This window comes from Pleurodeles waltl, chromosome 1_2 (genome assembly GCF_031143425.1).
Source record: "Pleurodeles waltl isolate 20211129_DDA chromosome 1_2, aPleWal1.hap1.20221129, whole genome shotgun sequence".
Lineage (NCBI taxonomy): Eukaryota > Metazoa > Chordata > Amphibia > Caudata > Salamandridae > Pleurodeles > Pleurodeles waltl.
The window spans coordinates 283,072,715-283,090,159 of record NC_090437.1 but is presented as its reverse complement, the minus strand read 5'-3'; the positions used below and the strand labels follow the sequence as shown (position 1 = coordinate 283,090,159).

At 43.6% G+C, this 17,445-nt stretch overlaps 1 long non-coding RNA gene across 1 annotated transcript; it reads left to right on the top strand.

Annotated features, from left to right (window-relative positions):
• Positions 1-9,210: 9,210 nt before the first annotated feature.
• LOC138295519 (uncharacterized) lies at positions 9,211-14,668 on the top strand. Its single transcript, XR_011203615.1, has 3 exons — positions 9,211-9,262; positions 9,387-9,454; positions 14,597-14,668. It is a non-coding gene; the product is annotated as an uncharacterized lncRNA (long non-coding RNA).
• Positions 14,669-17,445: the final 2,777 nt, after the last annotated feature.

The window sequence follows — 17,445 nt, the reverse complement described above, 5'->3', positions numbered from 1 at the left end:
ATATCTAGGTGATCTATTCAGGGCTTTAAAAAGAGTTTAATGCACCCTTGAACATTTACTATTACATAATCTAGCCTGGATCTCATGCTAGTTTGATCCAGGAAGTGTTAGTCTCTGAGTGATTGGGTTACAAACCCTATTAATTGTAGCCACAGTTTGTTCTGGTTGAGAGGTGGAGTTTAAACAAATTGTAAGATTCTGTCCACAAGCATCTATCAGGTCGAGTAAAAAGAACTCAAGTACCAAATCTTTTCCAATTTAATCTGCAGCCTTGAACAATTGCCTTCACTAAATTGTTTGCGAGTCCCTCATTATAAAAGTTCCCTAAACTTTGACTCCAAACTATATATAAGGGTAAAGGATTATGGTCACTATGCAGGCCCCATATGACCTCAAGAGATGATATAAATTCCACCAAATAGGTGGAGACAAATATATAATCAGTATTACTTGGACACCCTCTTCCAATAAACGTTTGAATGCTTTTCAAATGAGTGCCATCTCTGGCTGATGCAGTAATAAATAGTAGATAAAATTCAGAAATAATAAGACTGGCCATATCCCCCTTTGTTGTACGCTCCATATGTTGAGAATTATCAATACCAGGTGCCTGATTTATGAAACGTTATCACTGCCTTTGCGTTATTTTTTTACACAAAAGAAGAGCAAACTTACAAAATATAATTATTTTTTATAAGGTTATGCCACTTTTGCATCAAAAAATGATGCAAAGGTGATGTTAACTTTTCATAAATCAGGCCCCTGATATGTCATCTGATTCCCTATTATAACAGGGACTATTGCCCAAATGTAGATTGAAATCCCCTAAAAGCTTCAGAAACAATGGCACTCATAACCTTCCCATGTAGTGTTCTAAAACGCCTTCACAAGGATCACATGCTCCCAAAAGAGAGAGACAGACATAAAATATAGCAGGAAAGAGGAAGAGATAGATTGGGAATAGTGACAAAGGAAGAATGCAAGGATAAAAATAAACTTGCAAGAGCTAGATAAAGAGACAGAATTTGTAAAGTGGTCGAAGAATGATGTGTGAAGTGAAATCAATAATAGCTAGCATTGGTATTCAGCAAACTTGGCAATCAGCAGCCCAGCCCAAACAGGGCTAGAAAATATTCGGGCAAATATTTGGGCACATACTCTTTAGGAAAAAAATAAGGAATGTTCTCCATATTTGCCATCATTAATCTTTGATAGACTGGCACAACGATGAAGGGAAGGCTTGGCACAACGTAGCCATTACCTCTATGGTTGATTGTGTTCTCATTCAGATGTGTTGTGGAGTAGACGTTTAGGCTAAACTACCACTTCTGCAGGGCAGCCAAAACTGATTAATTGTCTTCTTGTCTGCAATATTGCATAAAAGCTAAATAATAATAGAGTGGAACACACTTTAATTAATTATCCATGGTTTAGATTAATTCAAACAATTCCACCAGTTTTTTACTCTCTGTTTAAACCTTATTTGATGTTGCATCAGTTTCCAGATGGTCTGTAACTACATACCATCAGTCAACAATCACACACATTTGTGTGCATCTAAATTTAACTTTTGTGTTAAAAAAACCTTTTCAGCCTATTCAGAAAAGTTTTATTGGAGTATGTAAATCATGATTACGTTATGTACTCCAAAACACAATTTGCAAACCTCCAGCAGAATATCTCTGCCTCTCCTATTTTATTTGAATTGAGATCCCTATTCTGGTGGACATCTCTGCGCATATAAGTACACTTGTAACCTCAATAACAGGGCCCTCAATCTACTCGTTTGAGGGTACAGATACTCATTAATGGAACTTGTAAGTGTCAACCTACATATAGGAATGGTGAATTCCATCAATGTGAAGGTTTACACCAAGGTGCAGCTGTGAGGAGAACTATAATTACAAACTTGCCTTTATGAATCAGGCCCTTTGAAAACATAAATCCATAATCCAGTTTCCCTAACACACACATAAATTTTAGAGTTTTACTACAAACAAGTATTTATTGTCTGCTGCTCTCCCCACAGATTGTAAGTAGGAATGATCAGTATTATCATAATTATAGGACAATTTCATGGAAAACAAGGTAAATACTATATACGTCTCCAATCTTATATTAATTCAGATCCATTAAGCAATTATTCTCTTTATCTAAATACTAATTAGGCTGATTTACAGCATAGTTGTTTGCATAACTATATTTGAATACCTTTACCGAGTCATGTAAAACCTTCTTTGCATTTGTTTATGCAATTTACTTGAAACTGGAATCTCATCCCTCAACATCCATGCGTCAACTGAACCATCATTCCCTTCCTAGTCCTGCCCCACTTGCAAGTGTCTTAAATAAATATGTTTATATATTTCATTACATTGTTGTCCATGAAGTGAGTGCTCGTGTTCTGCTGTACCAGATGGTGAACAATGCCTCAATTCAGTTTTAGGGAAAATGCCTCAGTTTATTTTCGGAAAGCACTCAGAATGTTGTGTTGCATATTTTGGTTTTCTCCATCACACATGTGTAAACATAATGGACACATACTATTTTTATGTTAGGATTTTATTGTTATGGTATGACTATGGATTCTCCACCACAAAAACATACAAAACAAGAAAATAAAGAAAAAGAGAAGCTGTGAAACACCAACATAAGGACAACCTCAGCACAAAAATACAAACTATAACGTATATTAGAATAATTCTTAAAATTAGACAGTTAAATATTAACAATCATAATCTGTCAAAATAAACTACTAAAATAATTATTTTTTTACATTATATTTATTTTGATTTTAAAAAGGGATTTGTCGCCCATCTTATTTTACTCACAGTTCAACTGTTAGCAGTTTTCTGCATTTTTATTTTTGTGAATCAATAACAATGTGTAAAGTTTAGTTTTACTCTTGATTTTACATGTATACACTTATATAGTGCTATTGTCTATAGAACAACATTTCTATAACTTGTAGAACCGTGTTTTCTTTGCTGTTGTTAACTGGGCCTCAATTTAGGCCTGGTCACCATCATTTTCAAAATGGATGTCTCCGATGTCTCTCCCTCCACATTTCAGAGATCATCATTTCCGCAGCATGCTGTTCAGAAGTGTCATGTTTGTTCATTTTCATTCACCGTGTTCTTGCTGTTCTCATTGGAAAACTTTCCAGCTTGGCCACAATAATTTAACATTTCCAAAGACCCTCCATTAACTCACTGTGCCCTATTATTTCATAATAGTTTTCTTTTGTTCCAGTAACTAGTTTGTCCTGCAGTCTCCAGATAAGACTAGCATAGATTGGTCAGAAATAATATTCATGTACTGAGAGAGTGTTTAGCTGCTTAGGTGGTACAACCTGAAATGCAACTGTTCTCTGATTTTTGGGGAATGAAACTCTTTGGATCATACCACAAAGATTTAGCAGTTTTAATTAGTTAATCTGTGAAAATAGCATGTATATAACCTTGATTTTGGGGGTGAGACACAACTTCCCTTAGACCTTTCCTATGCTGCTAGGGATGCTGTCTGTTTCTCTATTGATTTTGCTGCTGGATTGGGAATAATTCTGACAGTGTACTGCTCTGTAATGTTTTATTTATTGAGAGCCTTCATGACAAAGACTTTATGTACCACATCTTTTGAATTTTGGTAATAAAACCTCTAAATGTGTTCAGTTGTTCTAGAACTCAATTATTGAGAGGCCATTTATTCAATTTACTGCATTTCTGATTTACTAGGAGGAGAACAATAAACATTTAACTGCTATGCACCAGAAAAAAATTACTTTGAGATTGCTATGACACCAACTTGATACAGAAATGCTATGACTTAACCAGATACAGAAATTAAAATGTGCTATTTTCATTGTATCAGGCAATTTAAAGAGAATTACAAACACGTATCTTACCAGTGCAATGTTACGCAAATAGAAAATGTGTCTTCAAAGTTAAAAAATCATAGGCCTTGCTTCTTTGCAAAATACTCAAACACTATTGGCCTATTATGACCCTGGTAGTATAAAAACCGCAAGGGCCGCAGTGGCGGTCGGACCGCCACCAATGTAGTGGTCTGACAGCCACATTATGACCGTGACAGTTGGGCCATGGTCGGACCACCAGCACTCCCAGTTCTCCTCCACTGGAGGCGCTGGCAGAGCTGGCGGTCCTAATTCGCCAGGGCAGCACTGCAAGCAGTGCTGCCTTGGGGCTTACGAGTCCCTTATCCATCCGCGATTACATGGCGGTGGCTCTTCCATGTAAAGGCTGGTGAGGACAGAATGCAGGCGGCACCAGGGGGGCCCCTGCACTGCCCACTGCCCATGCACATGCCCATGCTTTGCAGACAGTGAAAATCGTGACTGGTGCTGGTTCACCCTATGCACTACTGCCGGCTCTACTATGAGCTGGCATCAATGCTGTAGGCCATTTCCCACTTGGCCAGTGGGACGAAACTCTGTTTCCGCCCACTGACCCAGTGGGAAACTCTTATTAGGCCCGCAGGGAGGGGATCGCACTGGCCTTAACCTGACCGCAGGAGTCTGGCAGACTGCCTTTTCTGTCCGCCAAACTCCTAATGAACCCCAAGACCAACTGACTATCTTAGTATACTATGAAGGCTGTGAGGATGCCCTTTTACTACTGTTTGATTATTTTGAGGGCACTTAGGTGGATCACATACATTAATCAGTTATTTAACCCACATCCAGGTTCTCAAACAATGATTCTATGTATACACAAATGCAAAAAACAAAAAACAAGTAACACTGCAAAAGGATAACATAATTCTTTTTAGGGCACCCTCAGCAAAATATTATTCCACCCTCACACCCTCTATCAGTTGATCATCATTTTAAAAACACTGATACCTAAAGATGAGAATTACACAAATTCTAACAAAGCACTAACCCCCTAAAGTTTCCAGGCAAATGGGATAAATGAATGGCATACTATCTCAAAACATACTATCATTTGATCATGTTTAAAGGTCTGAAAGTATTGCCTACATTTTAATGTCATTAAAGTATTCAAGCTTCTAAAACGTATACAAAAAATGTAGCACCCTTTCCTGGGTTTGTTCACAATAAGATTCTATTTTGAAAATTGGATTACACTAGACATTAGCATAAGGATTTGCTACCCTGTAATACATTCATTGCTAAGTTTGGTAAGGGCAACTTGTTTCTCAAGCACAAATTTACCTCACTGGAGAGATACTATGGGCCATATTTATACTTTTTGACGCAAAACTGCGCTAACGCAGTTTTGCGTCAAACAAATTAGCACCGGCTAACGCCATTCTGAAGCGCCATGCGGGTGCCGTATTTAATCAATGACGTTAGCCGGCGTTAGCCGCCGGCGCTGCCTGGTGTGCGTGGAAAAAAACGACGTACACCAGGCAGCGCTGGCGTAGGGGGATATGGAGCTTGGGCGCCAAAAAATGGGGCAAGTCAGGCTGAGGCAAATTTTTCGCCTCGACCTGATTTGCGCCATTTTTTACGACTCCCAACCCCCATAGAAATGACTCCTGTCTTAGCAAAGACAGGAGTCATGCCCCCTTGCCCAATGGCCATGCCCAGGGGACTTCTGTCCCCTGGGCATGGTCATTGGGCATAGTGGCATGTAGGGGGGCACAAATCAGGCCCCCCTATGCCACAAAAAAAATAAAAAAAATGACTTACCTGAACTTACCTTAATGTCCCTGGGATGAGTCCCTCCAGCCTTGGGTGTCCTCCTGGGGTGGGCAAGGGTGACAGGGGGTGTCCCTGGGGGCATGGGAGGGCACCTCTGGGCTCCTTCAGAGCCCACAGGTCCCTTAACGCCTGCCTTTTCCAGGCGCTAAAAAACGGCGCAAAAGCGGCGTACATCATTTTTTTTGACCCGCCCACTCCCGGGCGTGAATTTTGCCCGGGAGTGTAAATACGGCGCACATGCCTCGGAGTCAATTTTTTAGACGGGAACGCCTACCTTGCATCTCATTAACGCAAAGTAGGTGTCCACGCAAAAAAAGTGACGCAAACTCCATGGACTTTGGCGCTAGACGCGTCTAACGCCAAAGTATAAATATGGAGTTAGTTTTGCGTCGGAATTGCTTAAAAAAAAACGGCGCAATTCTGGGGCAAACGGAGTATAAATATGCCCCTATGTTTGAACTAAGGCTTATAGGCTTTTGAAATATGATTATAAGCTGTGTTCTTAAATAGTCTCCATCCTTAGCTTGAAGTAGGTGTTTTCTGGCTTTTAGCTATGATTGCTTCCTGGTCAAGCATATATCAGTATTCTTCAAACCTGCGATTGTGACATAGAAACTTATGAAAATATTCTGCACATTGTTTGCTTCGGCCTCAATATAAACAGGTGTGCAAGCAAAGGTCAAATACTTTCTTCCACAAAGTATAAAGACACACAGTTAAGCAGACCCTGCACTCTATAATAAAGCAAGTTTGACATCAATATACACAGGAGGTAAATAACGAAAACATCTTCTCATGATTGTATTGTACCTTTAATGAGTGTCTGCAGAATTTTTTATGGAAATTTCATAGCTTACAAAATTTGTGTTTAAATAACACAAAGGGCCTGATTACAACTTTGGAGGAGGTGTTAATCCGTCCCAAAAGTGACGGTAAAGTGACGGATATACAACCAGCTGTATTACGAGTCCATTATATCCTATGGAACTCGTAATACGGCTGGTGGTATATCCGTCACATTTGGGACGGATTAACACCTCCTCCAAAGTTGTAATCAGGCCCAATATGTTTTGATGTATAATTATTTTTTGTTCTATGTATATTTTTTAATAAACCTACAACAAATTTGAATGACTAGGATCAACAACAGTATATTCAATGCTCCAATAAACTTGTATGCTGTTCCTCTTTACATGTTGCAGTTGAGCAAATACCAACCTCATGGCACTATGTTGTTGGAAAACAATACTGTTAAGAGCAGTCAGCCTTAGGGTGGTTTTTCCCCCAAACCTTGTACCTGTTCGCCTCACATTTTTGCTGTACCAAGCCCGCAATACAAATTCTAGCTTTGGGTGCTACATATAAGGCTTTCATAGCTGTGATATACCATCTCCATATACCCTTCCACTGCAGAGTTTCCCATAGAAACTTCCATGATACTCGATCAAATGCCTTTTCGGCATCTAGTAGTAATAGCCCAAGAGTTGTTCGATGCAACTCTGCAAGATCAAACATAGATATTCTTCTTCTTATATGATCAATCGTATCTCTGCCGGGAATAAATCCATGTTGTTTTTTCCCTGCCAAGCTAGCTATTACATTTGCCAATCTACTGGCCAAAACCTTTGCATAGATCTTCCCGTCTACATTCAGCAAAGATATTGGTCTATATGAACTGGGAAGCTCTGCTGGTTTATCCTTTTTTTTAAATACTATAATATTAGCGTGTTCCCAAGATAAAGGTGCTTGGCCTGCCTGTGCTTTGCAAAAGGTGATATGTATGTCCCTTTTTATGTCTATCAAAAAAGCCTCCAATTCAAGTGGTATGGCATTAGGCCCAGCCGCCATCCCAGCTGCCAGGGAACTCACTGCTTCAATTATCTCTCCAATTTGAATTGGTGCATCTAATACCCTTTGTTCCTCGAGAGAGAGCCTTGTGCTTTTTAATTCACCCAAAAATCCACTGGCCTCTTTTTGAAGTTGTACAGATTGACCTATATCCTCTCTATACAAATCCTGATAGTAATCCTTAAAGACCTCTAAAGTTTCTTCTAGCTGTCCATGTTTCTGACCATTAATGTCAATGATATTTAAAATATTTTGCTTGACAGCCTTTTGCCTTATGCGCCTAGCTAAGACTTTTCCTGTTGTTTCGCCATATTGGTAATACTCTAACCGGTGACTTTGATAATCAGCTACAACTGTTTTGTTCAGATAGCCATTTATTCTAGCTTTGAGGATCATCGTCTGAGTCTGTATAGAAGTAAAATCTTCCTTACTAGTAATTTTAAGGGCTAATTCCCTTTCTTTTGCTATTAATCTTTTCTGAAGCTCTGCAATTTCTTTCCCCCTGGCTGCCTGTACTCCCAAACTATAGCTAAGGTTTTCACCCCTTACAGTGGCTTTAAATGAGTCCCATACCATCCCGCAATCTGCCGTGTTTCTATTAATTTAAAATAATTTATGAATCCACACTCTCATATGAGATATATATCCTGGGTCGACCAACAGTTTCCTATCAAATGTCCACACACGACGTGGACTTAATGGCCCCCTTACTGCTATAGACAAAATTAGCAGATTGTGATCTGATAAAAATCTAGGCTTACTTTCTATTCCAACCCCTTGAATTAAACTTTGTGAAATAAAAAAATAATCCAGCCATACTAATTTCGCATGAGGGAAGGAGTAGTAAGTATACCCCGGGTTTGGAGCTTTAATATTTTCCCAAACGTCCGTCAATCCGTGATCCAACGCTAACCTCCTTAAAGCCTTCCATACTTTAGGCTTTCGACCCTGATATAGGCTCTGAGCATCCATACTGTTACTGCCTACCTCTAAATGAATATTTAAATCGCCACATACAATTAATGGTACTGGCCATCCAGTTAATTCTACATTCAACGTATCCAGAATCTCAGCCTCATCAAAAATTGCCCCATATATAGTACAGAGAGTAAATTTAAATGTATTCACAGAGAGTTCTGCGAGAGCCTAACGCCCATCACCACTTGCTAGAGATCGGCAAACATGAACATTACCCATTCTAGCAAATATCGCCACACCACGTGTCAATACCTCCTGTCGGGTACAAACCACAAGTGTTAAACCAAGTTCTCTCAGTAGCTTACGTCTGCCCCATGAAATATGTGTTTCTTGTAAACAATATAAATCTGATTTAATCAGTTTAAGACCAGCTGCCACTCTTTTCCTTTTTTGAGGACTATTAAGACCACAGATATTCACCGTGCAGATCCTTAATCTATTTGCCATTTTGACCAATTTGTTGTACCAGCCTTGCAACACTGCTTCTTCCTCTAAACAAATCTACTTGTTGGTTTTGAGCCCTATTAATCCTCCTCTTCTGGCATGTCTCCATTAACTTATTCCTTACGTTACTACCTGTACAAGTGCTCCTCCATCCCCCACCACCCCTCCTCCACCCTCCCACCCCCCAACCCCTTTCCACCCTGCCCTGCTACCAACCCCATCCCTCCCCCCACCTATACCCCCGTACCCTTATGTGACAGACCGAACAAGATGAGGACAACTAAAACAAGAAGTTATGGTGCTCAGGTAAGTGTTTATTGTTTTCTTCCCAAACGGGGTCAATCAAGTGCAAGTTCGTTCTGTTGTTGCTCTTAGTTTCTTGCGCAGTTCTTCTTGTCAGTGACGGGTTTTCCCCTTTTCTTCTCTTTAGGTGGAGGTACTGTCAGTCTCGCGGACGTCCCATGCGGATATCAAAAAGGGAAATAAGGAAAAACGAGGGTAAGTGGGACGTTAAGAGATACGTCTTTCTTATTAAATTTTATCAGACTGGGGTGGATAACAGAGGGGAGGGGGTGGTGTCTGTGCGGAATAGAGGGAAGTGCTTGTTACTAATTTTACTCGTGTTTTATTGTGTCGCTAGTCCTTCCTTTGTGCCCTCCCACCTCTCTTCCCCATTCACTCTCTACCCCTTCCCTAGTTTCCTTCCCCAGTCCCCTTCCCTGCCGTGCACCCTTTATTTGTCCAGAAGGACCGTACCTTCGTGAGCCACGACCCTCCGGGGCCGTGGCGGGCGTTGAGGTGGTCCTCGCTGAGGTAGGGTTCGTTACGGCTTCCTGGTCCCAGTTCGCCGTCCTCCAGGGGGTATTTCTTCTCTTGGTCTCTCGCCTCGGTCTCCCTCCGTACGCCGTCGTCTCCGTCTCCTTCTCGCTCGTCTCCGGTCTCTTCCTCCTCTCCCCTCCTCGCCGGCTCCACCGGCTTTTCATCCGTGACGCCGCGCTCCTCTGGCCAATCCGGGGTTGGAAAACCTATCCAGGTTTCCCCGGCAACGTCCTGACGCCGGCCTCGCTCGGGACGCGTTTCCCTGGTAACAGGGAAACGCGGAGATGACGTGTCGGAGGAGTCCGACACGTCACCTCCGGTCTCTCGTCTTGCGGTGATCGGGTTTACCCCGTCACATACCCCTTCCCAAGACAGGTCCTGTTCCAGGACCGAATCGGAAACCGGGAAGCGAGAGAGATAATCCGCAGGGACCTGCGAACTCCCAGGAACATGTCGGACCTGAAAGGAGAATGGTTGAAGTTCAAGGAACCACCTGAGAATGCGGGCATTCGTATCTTTATGAGTGGCAAGCCAAGTGAGGGGGGCGTGATCCGTAAAAAGTACAAAAGGCCGGCCCAACAAGTAATACTGTAGACAATCCACGGCCCATTTAATTGCCAAACACTCCCTTTCTATTATGGGAAAACGACGTTCCCGAAGACCCAGTTTGCGACTGATGTACACAACGGGATGATCGAGTCCCTCCGTTCCCGGCTGTGTCAGAACCCCCCCGAGCCCCACATCGGAGGCATCAGTGTAAAGGTGAAAGGGTTTTGAAAAGTCCGGGCATAACAATATGGGTTCTTTGATTAAAGAGGTCCTCAAGCGTTCAAAACTGGAAGTTTGAATAGCAGAGAAAGGTACTAGCTGATTTGGATGAGATTTGGACAGAAGATCCGTAAGGGGAGCGGCTAGAGAGGAATAGTGAGGTATGAAACGCCGATAATATCCGACTAGGCCTAGGAAAGAGCGTAAGTCTTTTTTAGTTTTCGGGAGAGGGGCATGTAAGATTGCGTCCACCTTCTGGGCTTGGGGTTGAAGTGTTCCCTGACTGATTCTGTATCCCAGATATGAAATGTCGGTTTTCCCGATAACACATTTCTTGGGATTGGCTGTCAAGCCAGCCTCGGTGAGTGCATTAAAAACTTGGTTTAGATGGTCCAGATGATTTACCCAGGTATCGCTAAAAACTACTACATCATCCAGGTAAGCCGCTGAAAAAGCAGGGTATGGTTTTAATATGTTATCCATTAATCTTTGAAAAGTGGCCGGTGCACCATGTAGCCCGAAAGGTAATACAGTAAAATGATACAGCCCGGACTGGGTAGAAAAGGCCGTTTTTTCTTTATCTTCGGGGGCTAAGGGTATCTGCCAATATCCTTTGGTTAAATCTATTGTGGACATATATTTCGCCTTTCCTAATTTCTCTAGGACATCGTCCACCCTAGGGATTGGATATGTGTCAAATAATGAGTTCTCATTAAGTTTCCGGAAGTCTATGCAGAATCTGACCGTACCGTCAGGTTTTGGTACAAGAACTACGGGTGAACACCAGGGACTGGTAGAGGGCTCTATTACTCCTAGGGTCAACATTTTCTGTATTTCATTTTCTATAACCTGCTTCCTTGCTGCGGGGATGCGATATGGTCTGACCCTAACTACTGTGTCGGGTTTTGTTCGTATCTTATGTTGAATTAGGGTGGTTCTACCGGGGTCTTCTGAAAACAATTGGTGATACTGCTGTAACAAGCGGTATACCTGCCTCTTTTCCGCTTCCGTTAACGCTTCGCCTATAGTGGGTAGAGTTGTTCCCTTGCCTAGGGTGGTAGGGCAAAATTCAATTTTTAATTCCTTATTCGGGTACAGAAGGTTAACTATTCCTGGGGTAGTGTTGGGTGTCTCGGGTGTCTCCCATTTCTTTAAAAGATTGACATGATATATTTGGGTTTTCCTGGGGTTGGTTGTTATTTCCACTAAGTAAGTTACAGGGGAGACGGCTCGGATGATTCTATGGGGGCCTTGCCATTTCGCTAGTAATTTATGTTCGGACGTGGGTCGCATGATTAAGACCTGGTCACCGGGTTGAAAAACTCTTAACTTACTCCCCTTATCATAATAATGCTTTTGGGTTCTTTGAGCCTGCTCCATATTGTCTTTTACCTCGTCCCATAATCCCTGTAAATGCGTTCTTAAGTTATGAGCATACTCCAACAAAGGAGTCCCCCCCTCCATGGCTTCTTCCTCCCAGGCCTCTACCGCCATGTCCAGAAGGGAACGTGGTTGTCGCCCGAACACTAGCTCGAAAGGGCTATGCCCCGTGGAAGCCTGTTCGTGCGTTCGGATCGCGTATAATACCAACGGTAATTTCTGATCCCAGTCTCTCCCGGTGTCGTGTACAATCTTTCGAAGTAACGTTTTGATTGTACGATTATATCGTTCGACCAAACCATCGGTTTGAGGATGATAAACGGATGTTTTGATCTGAGATATGCCTAACGTTTTACACACTTGTTTCATCAAGGTAGACGTAAAGGGAGTGCCCTGATCTGTGAGTATTTCCTGCGGGAAACCAAGACGCGAAAACACCGTTATCATCGCCTGGGCTATGGTCTTTGTGGTCATACTGGTTAGGGGAATAGCCTCTGGGTATCGAGTAGCATAATCAACTATGACCAGTATGTAAGTGTGTCCCTTTGTAGAAGGAACCAAGGGTCCAACCAAATCCATCCCTATTCGTCTAAACGGGACATCTATGATGGGGAGGGGTATGAGTGGTGCTTTTTTTGGTTTACCTGGTTCCGTCAGTTGACACCTGGGACATTGCGCACAATATTTTCTTATGTTGGCAAAAACACCAGGCCAGTAAAATCGTCTGAGGAGATATTCTTCCGTTTTGTCTCTCCCAAAATGTCCCCCTCCTGGATGATTATGAGCTAGCGTAAGGATGTGCTCCCTATAGTATTCAGGTACTATGAGTTGTTTTCTTTTTTCCCCGGTACGTGTGGTGTTTACTCGGTACAGGAGATTATTTTTGATTAGGAAGTAGGGACCTACCTCATCCATTTCCTCTGACACTGCAGTTCTCCAAGCGTGAGTTAGGGAGGGATCTTCTCTCTGTTGCTGAGCAAAACTGACAGGTGCCTCGTGGAATTCTGCTACCACTCCTCTTATAGTGTCCTGACTAGTATTATTTCGGAACTGCTCTCTTTCTATTCTTTTGTCCCTTCGGGTCAGTTTTCTACGGGTTATTGGACATTCAATGGGACTTCCTGAAAACGGGGCTTCAGCCCACCAGTCCTGTGAGATCTTAGAGTCTCTAACCTGATCCAATAGTTCTTGAAAGTGAAGATAATCTGTTCCCACGATACAATCCTCGATTAATTTTGGCATTATCCCCATCGGGAGACTATCCCGGTAGGGCCCCCATTCTATCTGGAGAATTTTTAATGGATATTGCTCCTTGTCCCCGTGAACACAACAAATATGTACCCACTGTCTCGTTTCGGAACCCAGAGGGGTTATCAGGTCTTCCCTTATTACAGACTGGCTGCACCCGGAGTCGACGAGGGCACACACATACCGTCCATTGATTTTTATAGTCTGTTTGAACTTGTGGTTACCTTTCCCTGTACATAGGACCCTACGTCTGGTAACCCCTATTTCCATCGGCTCACCTCCTTCATGTTTCTGAGGACACATACGGGCGATATGTCCCCATTCCCCGCAGTGGTAACATTGGGGTCCCTGTATAGGGGGGCCTTCCGGGATTCTACGGGAAACGGTATTGTCCAGTGAATTCTTTGGGAGGGTTTTTACAGGTGGCAAGACTGGTTTTATATTGGACCGTGGTGGTATATTTCTTATGTCGGAGGAGCGATGATACGCGCAGGCCAAATCAATTGCTGTGTTAGTGTCTACTTTTGGATGCTGTCGTATCCAGTGTTTTGTGGCTAAGGGCAGAGCATCCAGGTACTGTTCCAGGATAATTATTTGTATCACTTCTTCACGGCTATCGCCAATAGGCCCCAACCATTTTAAGGCCAAATCTTTTACCCGGAAATAGAAGGTTCGGGGGTCCTCATTTGGTCCCCACTTGACCTTGCGGAATTTCATCCGGTAGTATTCCGTATCATGCCCAACACGTTCCAAAATACTGGATTTTATATCCTTGTAGGGTGTGAGGCCTCCGGGATTAGCGGCCTGATAGGCTGTTTGTAAGAGGCCAGTTAGTAATGGAGCAACATATTGTCCCCAGCGGTCTTCAGGCCACTGGGCTGAAGAAGCCACTCTTTCAAAGTTAGTAAAGAAAGACTCTGGGTCTTCTCCCTCTTGGTATTTCTGCAACACTGAGCTGGGAACGTTCGGGTGGACTTTACTAGCGGCAATAGTCTCGGTTAATTTTGTCATGGCCGTTTCGTGTACCAGCTGGTTATTTGCCAGAATGGTGGCCTGGCTTTTCAAGGCCGATTGTAAAGCCTCTCTGTCCTCTTTTGCTTCCCTTTGGTGAGCCTCCCATACCAGCTGCAAATGTCTTTGTCCTTCGGCTAGCTGTTTGATCATATCCTCAAGGGAAGGGTTGTCGCTCATTGTATACTTTGTTCGGTTGTCGTAGGGCCCCTAAAATATCCCACTTCTGACACCACTGTGACAGACCGAACAAGATGAGGACAACTAAAACAAGAAGTTATGGTGCTCAGGTAAGTGTTTATTGTTTTCTTCCCAAACGGGGTCAATCAAGTGCAAGTTCGTTCTGTTGTTGCTCTTAGTTTCTTGCGCAGTTCTTCTTGTCAGTGACGGGTTTTCCCCTTTTCTTCTCTTTAGGTGGAGGTACTGTCAGTCTCGCGGACGTCCCATGCGGATATCAAAAAGGGAAATAAGGAAAAACGAGGGTAAGTGGGACGTTAAGAGATACGTCTTTCTTATTAAATTTTATCAGACTGGGGTGGATAACAGAGGGGAGGGGGTGGTGTCTGTGCGGAATAGAGGGAAGTGCTTGTTACTAATTTTACTCGTGTTTTATTGTGTCGCTAGTCCTTCCTTTGTGCCCTCCCACCTCTCTTCCCCATTCACTCTCTACCCCTTCCCTAGTTTCCTTCCCCAGTCCCCTTCCCTGCCGTGCACCCTTTATTTGTCCAGAAGGACCGTACCTTCGTGAGCCACGACCCTCCGGGGCCGTGGCGGGCGTTGAGGTGGTCCTCGCTGAGGTAGGGTTCGTTACGGCTTCCTGGTCCCAGTTCGCCGTCCTCCAGGGGGTATTTCTTCTCTTGGTCTCTCGCCTCGGTCTCCCTCCGTACGCCGTCGTCTCCGTCTCCTTCTCGCTCGTCTCCGGTCTCTTCCTCCTCTCCCCTCCTCGCCGGCTCCACCGGCTTTTCATCCGTGACGCCGCGCTCCTCTGGCCAATCCGGGGTTGGAAAACCTATCCAGGTTTCCCCGGCAACGTCCTGACGCCGGCCTCGCTCGGGACGCGTTTCCCTGGTAACAGGGAAACGCGGAGATGACGTGTCGGAGGAGTCCGACACGTCACCTCCGGTCTCTCGTCTTGCGGTGATCGGGTTTACCCCGTCACACCTTACCCTTATCCTTACACCCAGTTTATGGAAAGTATGGGACCCCACTGTCCCTAATGATGGTAGCACATGTGCTCCGACCGTCCCACCCAGTGCATTTTGTACTTTTTATACCAGACCTCAAGACTACCTTATAGCATCATAGCCTTAGCATTGTATATCTATCTAAGTACTATCTGTGTCTAAATTTTATGGTTAAAAAGAAAAAAATAGCAGGGGGAGGGGGAGAAACGCAGAGGATTATTTACCACTACCTCATCCTCCCACCTCTCGACACCTTTACCCATTCTGCTTTCTCCACCCCCCATTAGTCAAGAACCCTGCATCAAGAGCCCTGACCACCTAATCCACCCAAAAAGGCTCTTGCTTTCACCTCGGACGTAAAATATTGGGTCCTATTATCCATTACTACCTTCAATTTTGAAGGATTTAACAGAAAGACCTGTGCTCCCTTATTTTGAAGTGGCTGAATTAACTGACGGAGCCTCCATCTTTTTTCAACAGTGGTATGACAGAAATCTGGCCTCACAAAAACCTCACACCCCTTAGCCTTGCTTCTAGAGTTAGGTCGGGCGCGATCATATACAGCCTGTCTCGCCTGAAAATTAAGCAGAGAGATTAACATCGCTCTTTGCCTACCACTTACTCCTGCTGAGGTTAACCCAGCTCTATTAAAAGGGAATCGGTGGGCTCTTTGAATCTCTCTGTCCCAATTCCATTGTTGTAGATCAGGAAAGGCCTCCTAAAAAAGTGCAACCATAAAGCTATGTGTATCAGATCCTTCAGCTCCCTCTGGTATACCCAGTACTCGCAGGTTATTACGCCTTAATCTGTCCTCTAAATCCGTCAGTTTCCACTGAGTATCCTCAAGTTGTTTATCCATAGCTTCTCGAGTCACTTGCTGGGATCCAGCCTCGTCTTCCAAATGAGAGATACGAGTCTCCATTTCTTCCATCCGTGTAGCAAACTCCGAACATGTTTTAGCCACCTGGCGAATTTGGATTTGCATCTTTCGACAGGCCAATTGGGTCTTGCGGCTCTCAGACTTAGATTCTTCTTGATGTTCCATTATACTTTGATATATGGTTTCCAATGACACGGGGTTAGATTGTTTTTTGGTATTATCATGTAGGGTCAAATTATCCTTAGAATATTCCCACTGAAGACCCTTAGTATCCAGGGAATTAGTAGAGTGCTTATTGAGCCCTAATTGTTCACTTCTCTTTCTCTGTTTTTTCCTTACCGTGGCATTCTTACTACTTTCATGTGATTCCTTCCCCAGCACTAAGGAGGACATTTCAGAGTCAAGCTCCGAGGAAGTCTTATCAGCCTCTAAGTCCAGTTGCTCATTGCTTGACCAGCTTGAATGATCCGATAATGAAAAAAACTTGTCTCCTTGCATTATCTCATTGTCTCGAGACGCAATAAGACCCTGTTTTAATGAGCTTGTACCAGCGAAGTGTAGCAGGTCCTCTACTGGGCTATCAACCCTATTAGATTCTTCACAACCGGGGGAGTTTTGTTGTTGCTGTTGTTGGCCCACCGCTTCTACATGTGACAATGTCATATCATTTTGAAAGCTATTCAGCCGATCCACCTGATTGTCGGCAACATGCTTTTTTGGGCACACTACATCTGAGGCATAGACCCGCCCCCCCCTCCTTCCTGCGGGGGGAGCCCTTCATCAGCCTCCATCTCGATAGTCGTTGATTGATCAGCCACAACAACAGCAGAGGGGGCCCTCGCATCTATACCCCCTACCAATATATCCTTCCCTTTCTCAAAAAAACTATCCAGCGTGGCATTCTTGGTTTTAGAATTCGTCTTCTCCCCCGAGCCATGTTTTATATCCGCTGTTGCCCCCTGTCGAATTGACGCGCTAATCCTTAACGGTTTTCCACATCCAGTCAAAGTCATAGTTTTCGCTCCTTTAGGCGGCATTTTTATCCCCTTCACTCTCCAAAACACAGATGCGTTACTGCAATAAATACCGAATGCCAGGCGCCGATAGTAGAAAAAAATTCTAACCGTTTTATAAAACCGCATCTGAAGATTTCCAGGATTGGCGTCCGTGGCCGCAAAACAGCCGTTGCCCTCAAGCGA